Below are 10004 nucleotides of genomic sequence, written 5' to 3'. Positions count from 1 at the left end.
GGGTGCAGCTGTGAGGTCAGCGGGCGGCTTGAAATGCTTCCTCTGAGAAGGGTGGCCTGCCCAGTTCACCTGGGGGAGGCTGAGACAGTGGCTGGATGAGCATTCAAAATAGCAGCGCCCTTCAGGATGTCACTGTCAGTCAAAGCATGTAGGAAAGGAGGGAACGCTACTTCCAGGAGCCAGCACAATCTACAGCTTATCTTGGGCACTACTTGGGGCAGTTGCCTCTTCCCCTCCAAGCTACACCACCTAGGCAGGAGGTCAGCAGGAGGGAGAGGCAGTGCTGTAGAATCCAGTGAGATGTCCAAGGCCTGCTCCTTCTGTCTTCAAGGAGCAGGGGAGTTCTGCTAGTGAGATTTCTTCTCTGCCTGTAAGCCACTGTTCTTCAGGGCAGGAGCGGTCCACAGGCCCAGTCAGGCTTCCCTCTATCATTGCTGTCTGGTGTTGCCAAACTGTTCTCTATAGCCCTAGGGACTAGCAACTCTAGTGCTAGTGAAAATGAGTATCTTAGAGTCTGGTGTGTTACGACAGCTCTGGGAGCTGAGGCCCTAAGCACACACCTGAAATGTAATCAGGCTCTGCTGCCACAGGGGAACTTAGATTGTAGATGTAGTCACAGTTTTGCTGGCAGAACCTCAGTTCTGGCAGCAAAACTACCAGCATACCATACACCATGTTGACCAGGCCTGAGCACAGGAGTCAGGCATCAGGGTACAACAGAGATGGGAGCTGAGCACTACCAGTGCTTCCTTCATATATTGCTTCCCTGGCAGGCTCCCCTTTCCCGATTCATGGACCTACTCAGACTTAGATCAGTTTACAGCACCTGGACCTGGTAGGCTGCGAGCCAACATACTAATCTAAGCACACAATGGCTAGAGCTCAGTCAGTTCACTGACAGGTGAGAATGAGAAGCAATGTCAAGACAGTATCCACATTTTTCTGCCACTGCAGAGTAGATGGAATAAGTAAGATAAGTCTGCGCCAAAAGAGAAGATCAGAGTGATCGCTGAGGCCTGACTTGTTTGGGGATTTCAAAAGATCCACAAGAACATCAAATGCAAGCCAGGATGGACACTGGTGGATGTTGGCTGATGAATTGGAGGTAGGCTGGAAGTTTTTGCACTTTAATTCATTTAAACAAAAAAAAGTAAACATCTGTAATTGAGAACTGTGGCCATTTAATATTTTTTGAACTATCAATTCAAACTAACTTTTTGTTAGTCTAACAGGAACCCTGTACAACTCAAAACAATAGTCTTAGGGGAGATGGACAGATTGCCCTCAGCTGATAGCTTATTACATCTAAAAAGGCTGGTAGTCACACAACTTAAATCACAACTTAAATTTTGGTAAAACGAGTAATTGACCCATAAAATTACCCAGACAGTAGTGCCTGGCTTTATCACTGAGAACAATACTACTGCAACACTGTTTATATCATGTCTCACTAGTGCTCTGTTTGAAGTGAGCAGTACTGACACATCTTGTGTTGGCTACAAATGTCCAACTCGGGAGCCTTAAAATTCTGGTGTATTAGGCAGACTGAGACACTGTAATGAGTTAAATCATAAACCTTGGGGCTGGTCCTTACATACACACACACACACACTAGCAAGTTACAAGAGTCAGGTATATCTATCCCACAGGCGCTGGAGTCTGTCGTTGAAGCTTCTTTCAGCGTGGTATCTTCCAGAAGGAGGTTGCTGGCTGGTCCTTCTGGCTGGACAGGTCGGGTGCTGGTCAAGTTGGGGATCAAGAGGGCGCTGCTGAGGGTCACTTTTCACTGCTTTTTATCTGTCCTTGGCAGACTTTGGTGACTCCCCATCTTTCAGGTTTGCCCAATCCAGGGGTCGTTGACCCTTGTGGGATTTCCCCCCCTCGGTGGCTACTGGATGGCATCTGTCAGCCCCAGAGGTCGTCCGCATGTACATGCAGGTTTGGGAGTCCATTGATGAATTTTGAACAGGGCTCTGGGAGTGGTCGATTTGGAGATATTCAGCCCAAAAGTTGGTCCCCGGCATTGATTAACTCAGGCCAGGGCTTCTAGCCCTTGATCAGTGAGGTTTAGAGATTTCCTGGTTGTTACATTGTCTTCTATTGAGTTCTTCCATTGGTTGATCTGCAGTCTCCCAGGTGTTAATTGCTGCCTGCTACCCTGTTACACATTCAGTCACTGATTCACTCACTCTTTCAGGGGCCAGCCTGGTACAGAGAAGAGCAGTTTGATTCCTGCCCTTGTTAACATTGTTACAATGTATAACTTACTTATGAAACTAAACACATTTAGTTGAAAGGTGAGGAGTATAAAATATAAGCTACAAAAATAATGCCATGGCACACAAATAGATAAAAATACCAAAATACAAGGGGAGATACAAAATGCACACATACAAATTTCAAAACACAGTTCCTTATCTTAAAGTGAAAGAAAGAGGAAGGAAGAAAAGGTAGAAGAGGAAAAACATATCCAAGGAGGGGAGAGCAACTGCAGGCAAGAGGAAAAGGGGCTTTCTGCTACACTTGCATACTAGGGTGATGGGCAATCTGTAAGAAGAAACTGTGAGAGTAGAAGAGAACCATTGACAGCAGGATCAGATAGTCCTTTAATGCAAGGGTATCAAAGACTTGACTTGCCAGGCTACTGGAAGCTGTGGGGCATGGCCAGGGAGGAACAGGACATGCCACAGAATTAAGGCCCCTGAGCCCTGTTGGACAAGGCCATTGGCAGCAGGAGGAAAAGCACCTCCAAAAACCACAAGGCGTTGCTTTTCCCTGGCTTTCCTGAAGTCAGCCTGCCTTTTTCTTTTGCCAAAGAGAGCCAAAGGAGCCATTTGATCAAAACTGCACAAAGGTCTTCCACTATGATGCCTGGCTAGCCTTGCCAGACCTACAGACTCAGGAATCAGGCTGTGTACTCCACAGCAAGCTTAGCTCAATATTGTACACATATACAGGCAGCCCTTAAGATGACCATTCTTAAAGAAGGGATGGACCAAAAAGCAACAGCTTGCATAGGTGACTGGTAGGGGAAGGCAGCAGCTTCTGCAGGTGCTCACCAGCCCCATCCCTGCCGCCAGCGCTGCCAGCAGCTTCTGCAGGTGCTCACCAGCTCCATCCCCAACGCCACTGCCGACTTCTGTGGCTGCCCCCCCAGACTTGGGAAGCACCAGTCGCCCGTGACAGCTTGGACACAATTGATGCCAGTTATAAACGAACCTGTTAACTTCTTGCTGGAACTTCACTGACTATGACAGGAAATCAGCTAAATGGCCTTGGCAAAATCCAAAGGCTGACAGCAGTTACACTGTTACCTTAAACAGAGGCTTTGAACTACTATAACAAAGCACTCACTGTTCATTAGAGAGCAGTATTACAATATTCCTTAACAACCCCAACCATGCAGTAATTATAGTTACAAACATCTGATGAATACGCCCAACTGGGCTAGTGAGGGGGAGCTTAGCTGTCTCCTGCTGGCTGGTTCCAGCAGGTCAGCTTGCCCTAACAAAGAACCCACCACTTCCGTCTCTTTCTGTATCCCTTTCCTCCTCCCCCCATCACTCATTAGTCATCTTCTGACCCCCACAAGTTGGTTAGATCAGACCCACCCATACTTGCTTTGCCTTCCCAACACAAAACCTCAGCACTTTCTTTGCCCTGTGTCCATGGGTCTCTCCCTTGACCTCCCAGGACAAACTCCTCCATGCAGCTTCCTGACCCATCCATTGCCTGGCCATCATTCACCTACCTTTTCTCCTGCATGAGCATATCTGTGGCTCATTGCACTTTGTCTTGCCAACATTAGCATGTTGACAATTTCTGTATGATTCTCAGTGCGTGGAGTCATGAAACTGCCATGCTTGAGTCCGTCAGGATAGGATAAAACATCCCATCATTTATTGCACAATTACAGGACATTTCTTCATTGCTACACTTGTCAACACCATCAAGACCAGAGATTCTGCATTTGGAGCTATGGGCAGAATCGGGTGACTATGGCCTTGCTGGTGCTGCTCAAGGTAATGCTCCATTCCTAGCCTCTCAGCTCTTATCTTTCAGCCATGCTGGGATGATATGGAAAAATCCAGCTGATGCCATGAAGTTGTTACTATAAATATGGCTGAATCACAGAATGCCTCAATGTGTAGCCGTCTGTGCCGGCACAAGGCCTCTAGTACTTATCTGCCAGGCCAGCAATGTTGGCAGATAGTTAATCTTCATTCCAGCATATGGCACTCTTACTCAACAACAACTCTGACTGAAATGCAGCTGCTGTAACAGCAGCACTAGACAGTTTAGGCTGAAGAAAGAAACAGGAAACCTGCAGTCACCAGAGATCCAAGTTTTCCATTTACCACAGGAAAATGCGTAAAAACATTAATGTTATTATTCTGAGGGAAAAAAAATGCAGATTTTCTCTTTTAAGGAGAAAACCACAGATTTTCTCCTTTAAAGGAGAAAAATGCGGGAAACAGTGGGTTTCCCCATGCAGGCTGGCAGAGTTCCAGGCTGCAAGGGGCTGGGGGGAGCAGGAGGAGGGCAATCAGGCAGGGGGTGCCATGTGCATGTGTGCACACACACATGCATGTGGCAGCCAGGCAGGTGCCATGAGAGCAGCTCCCTGCAGGTAAGTCAGGGCAGAGGTGGGGATTGAGGCCCCCATAGTGAGGAAGGAAGATAGGCTGGGGTGGGACTGGGGTTGGGGGTGCTACTCAGCCAGGGTGGTGTGTGGGGCCTGGGACTGGCGCAGGCAAGGAGCAGGATGTAGCCATAAGTGGCTCATCTGGGGGGTGTGGCTCCCAGCTGTTACGTGCACTCCAGGGGGTGGCGTAGGGAGCATGTGCCCCGCCAGATTTGTGCACAGGGTGGGGTGGCTACAGGCTGGTGGCTGCAGGCTTGGGGCTCCCCTCCCTGCTGCCCTCTATCTGGGGCCTCCATGGGCCAGTGGGCAGAAGCCAGTGGGGCATGGCAGAGCAAGGTGGAGAGGCTTGGGCCACTGTTGGGAGCCCCACACCATCATGGCAAGGCGTCCTCTACCCACCCAGCAGCAGCAAGGGTGGCAGCACTGAATAGTGCCCCCTGCTGCTGCTGGGTGAGTAGGGGGTGCTTTGCCATGGCAGTGCGGGGCTCCCAGCAGTGGCACAAGCCTTCCCACTCCCCCCTGCTCTGCCCTGCCATACCAGACCCTGCCTGCTGGGCCACAGAGGCCCTCGGGGGGAGAGCAGTAGGGCAGGGAGACCCGAGGCCAGAACTGCCAGCCAACATCTGCCCCCCTCCACAGACTGCTCCAGCCATGCCGCCCGTGTGGGAGGGGGAGCTGGGCTCTTCTCTCCACTCTAGCCACAGCAGCTGCTGCCTCCCACAGGGAACAGCCAGGGCCTGGGCAATGCTGGGAGGGCAGAAGGCTGCAGACCCAGGTCCTGGACCCCAGCACCATCCTTGGGGGGGGGAGCAAATCGGGGTGACTGCCCCAGGCCCCTTGCTTTGGGGGCCCCACAGAGCCAAGCGCAGTGATGTGGCAACTCCATGCTGCCGCCAGCTTCACATCCAGTCGCTCACACCACCCCCGCTCGCCACCGCCAAATCCACCACCGGCTTCCTCGTGTCCTGGGGTGGGGCCCCGCACCCTGCTTGGATCATGTCTGCCTGGCCCCATAGCCCTGGCACCTGATGGCCCCCTCTGGCAGGACTTGGGGTGGGGTGGGAGGGCTGTGAGTGAGGAGTGAGGGGCAGCAGCAGAGCCAGGGTGCTGTGGGTGGGAAGTAAAGGGCAAGAGCAGGGCCAGGGGGCTCTGGGGCAGGAGTGAGGGTCACTGGCAGGGCTGGGAGGCTGTGACTCCGGAGTGAGGGGCAATGGCATAGACAGGGCACTGGCACATCAGTGCTGCTCAGCACCACAAAGCAGTGTGGGGTAGGGGAGGGACAGCCACAGCTGCACCCACATCCTGGTGAGTGAAGGGGACAGGGGGAGCTCTGATTTCCTGATAAAAAACCCAAAATCAAACACCAAAACTTCTAGGAATTTAAAATGTATTATATTATACTGACTGAGGCACTGGCAAGCTTCCAAACTGCTTTAAAATGGTAAATATATCAATAAAACATTGTGTTCAACTGATACCTATATATACAGTGGGGTTTCATTTTAATTGCAGAAAAATGCAGCTTTGGAATTTCCAATTTTAGAATTTCCAGTTTTCAAACAGAGAAAACCAGGATCCCTGGTAACCACTACAGGGTGCATCCATCCTCCATCTACATGTATGTTTTAATGCAGTTGACTAATTAGCTCCCCAGTAAAACTTCACCATCTATATGTGAGGCACTAGTAGGTCAGAGTAAACTAATTAACTCCACCGCGGGCTAGTGCTGCCCAACGCAAGTACTATTCTACAGTGAAGTTACTTAGTACAATGCATATGTAGATGATGACCGGGGCTGGCTGGGGCACAAGGGTGCTACAGTGCAGGGGCTGCCTGCCAGCTAGCCCCACACTGTAGCACCCTCATGCCCCAACCAGCCCCTCTGCAGTGCACTGAGCTGGGGTGAAGCAGCTCCAGGCTGGCAGGCTCTCCCCCTTGACTCCCTGGCAGCTGGGACTCTGCTGCCTCAGCTCAGTGTGCTACAGTCCCAGGCACACACATAAATGCTGCTCTTAAGGATAAACTCTGGCAAGAAATAACAGAGTTTATTCAGCTGTGATAATTGCATATGTAGATGTGCCCACAGTGTAGTGCCAGAAGGACTACAGTGTACTTAGCTGTAGTTTCATCGTAGTGCTAGGAGAGCCTCCTTAAACTTTGATGCACAAAAGCTACAGGGATCAAGTCTAATAGACCAGGAAAGCTTTTTTGAGAGTGAAATGATATTAAACCTTGGAATAACCTAGCCTGAAGCATTGTAAATCAGATTGGTTCAAACAATAGGAAGCAAACCATGAAGGATAATCATGTAGTAGCAGGAAGATGGATGGATAATATAATCTCTATTCACAGGCTATGCTAAATTCAACTGAAACTAAGTGGGAATTTATGAAGGCAGAATGTTCCTGTGGAAGGGCTTTTGGAAAAAATATCTGAATGTCTTTGAAGTGTTTTGAGAGCTTCAGATGAAAGGAAATAAAGAAGTGCAAAGTGTTGCCACAAAACATGAAGGACTGTAGCAAAGCTGATAATTTACCAAATATAACTTAACTTTGCAAACATGACTTTAAATGAGAATCTGAAACATTTTCTTTTCAAGTTTACCACAGGCATTTCACACCTGATCTATTACATTATCCCAATAATGGAGAATGTTTTATTATTAGTAAGTCTTCAGTATTCCTTTAAGTATTAAGTATTTTTTTTAAAGGACAAAAGTGAAACGTGATTAAAACCATTTTCTGTATAAAAGTCATCATTTCCCTCTGCTAGTAATGCTATTCTGGGTTACTGAAAACGGAAGAATTTAAAGATATAATTTACTATTTTGATCGCATGTTGGTACCAGTTGCATTTAATTTAACATGGGCATTTCTTTCTTGTCCAATGCCATAAAGATGTTTCTGATGTGAGTATTTATAGTTTTGCTAAGCAAAGCCCACTTCTTTGGCCATAAACTGAAAAATGAGATTTAGTGCCTGTGAAAAAGCACTTTTTTAAACAACTTGGTCCTATTTATCCACTAAATTGCTGAAGAGCTGCAGAAAGTGAAGTATGATTATGAAAGCCTGTGCTGCTTTTTAAAAACCATTTGCTATTTTGAGCCTATACATCTGGAAGGTCATCACATATCTCCATGAAAATAAAACTGCCTTTGCAAAATTTAAAAAATGAAAAATTGGTTTGGCAGCTTAACCCCCTATTGGAATCAAAACACTTCCAGATTCCCCCACTCGCAATCCTAAGGGTACAAGACTTCCATGGGCAGATTGTAGGATTTTGAGAAGAGGAGTACAGATGGTGAGATGCACCATCCTATATAAAACAACACATATTTTTCTCCAGTTAAAAATAAGCTAGAAGCTTTACTAATATGCTAGGGGCCCAGGGCTGTGTTCTTCAGTTAAAGATTGAAGCAAAAACAACAATAGCTTATTGAAATGAGTTAAAAAACAATCTGCAGAGGGACAGCTTGATTGGTGGAACATCAAGACCATTAAAAAGAAGAGACGGTCATGAACTCCTGTGGAATGAAGAGTTTAGAAGGGATCAGGTAGAATATAATGAGCCAATTGACTCCCTCAGCACTGCCTGAGTAGAAATGCTGCTGCAGTTACAGTGTAAATTATGTTGCAGAAAGTGTCATTGTTCCTTGTCTGTTTCTTTTCCACTGTATTTATGTTATTATCTACTTAAAGAAGATCAATAATTTATAGCTCTCCTCTATCAATAGCTCTTTTAGATTTTTCTGTATGAAGGGTGCACTATACATATAAATTATGATGTACTATTCTTAGGTTAGAGTTCCCATATGGATTATCCCATGCATTGATGTCCAACTGGATTTTCTGGGGTTCTTTTTTGATGTTTCTCCCTCTGACCAAAATATATGTTAGAATATGAGAATGGAAGAGCCCTCATACAAAATTACTTTAAACAAACAGATCTATGATGTTATTAAGCAAGGGTAAGGAGCCTGCTTTACAGCTACTTACGCACCAATAATCCTCATTCTATCATTCAGCAACTATAGGCATTTGGAAGAGATCATAAGTATATTTAGGCATTCTACATGCTACAAAAGCCTCTCTCTCTCTCTCAGTTGAGCAATAGACCAGAGGCAGGCAAAATACAGCCTGCAGGCCAGATGCAGCCTACCAGGCCATTCTGTCCAGTCCACAGGGCCCCTAAAAACTTTAGAAAATTAATATTTATCTGCCCCTGGCTGCCTGTCAAAGATGACAGGACCCAGTAGCAGTAGGACCCAGTGGGAGCCAGTGGCAGAACTAAGCAGAAGCAGCCACAGCAGCAAGGCCAGCCTGGCTCCCCCCCCTCCCCCCCAAAGCCAGAAGCCTTTGGCATAGGACCTTGGGGCTGTTTCTGCCTCCCTTCGCTGGAGGGTAATTCAGATAAGAAGTAGGCGGGGGGGGGGGGGGAAGAAAGCAGGGGAGGACTGCAGACAGTCATCCCAGTCCTCAGGTCTGGGCCAGCCTGGGTCCTGTGGTCCCAGCACTGCACGTGGTGCTGGAGCAGCCAGCCTGCCAGCTGGCAGACAGTTGAGGGTGGGGAGTGTGGAAATGGCTGCAGAAGGCAATGGGAAGGGGCAGCGCATGGGAGCACAGCAACAGCTGGGCAGGAACGCAGGGCTCTTGCCAGCGCGGCGGGACCAGTGATGGTGGGGGCCCAGGACAGGGCAGCAGGAACACAAGGTCTGGGCTTGCAGGGGCTCTGGAGCTGGGCTGGCTCCCCCCTCTGCTGGTGCAGCTCAGCCCAACTCTATAGAGGCCCTGCCACCCTGCACCCTACCAGTGCACTGGTGCAGGCTGTACACTTCTGCCCAGCTGTTGCCATGCTCCACATGCCCGCTCGCTGCCCCTTCCCCCTGCCTTCCACACCCATTTCCCTGCTTACCTGCCTGCTGCTGCTCTGGCACCACGTGGTTCCTGGCTGCAGCACTGGGCTGCAGGACTCTAGTTCCACAGACATGGAAAAAGAGTTATAGGGAGTGAGAAGCCACTCCTGGCAAAAAGGTGATGAGACATGATGATAAAGACAATAAGCAATCATTTCTAAGCATGTTAGGAACAAAAAAAACAACCAAAAACTGGGTCACATACATAATCATTGCTAGACACAGATGGTAAAACTGTAAATAGCAATGTAGGAAAAGCCAAAATCTTTGAAAGGATATTTCTGTTCTGTATTTTAAAAGAGGATATATTATCCATCCTATGTGAATGGGGACAGAATAAGAAGTTTGCCTTCTGAAACAAGAGAGGATACAAGGTAGCCTTTCCTGAAATTAAGCATTTGCCAATCTGCTGACCTGGACTGCTGAGGTTAGCACAAGCAAAGGAGG

This window comes from Alligator mississippiensis, chromosome 1, assembly GCF_030867095.1.
Source record: "Alligator mississippiensis isolate rAllMis1 chromosome 1, rAllMis1, whole genome shotgun sequence".
Taxonomy (NCBI): domain Eukaryota; kingdom Metazoa; phylum Chordata; order Crocodylia; family Alligatoridae; genus Alligator; species Alligator mississippiensis.
This window is presented reverse-complemented; position numbering follows the sequence as displayed.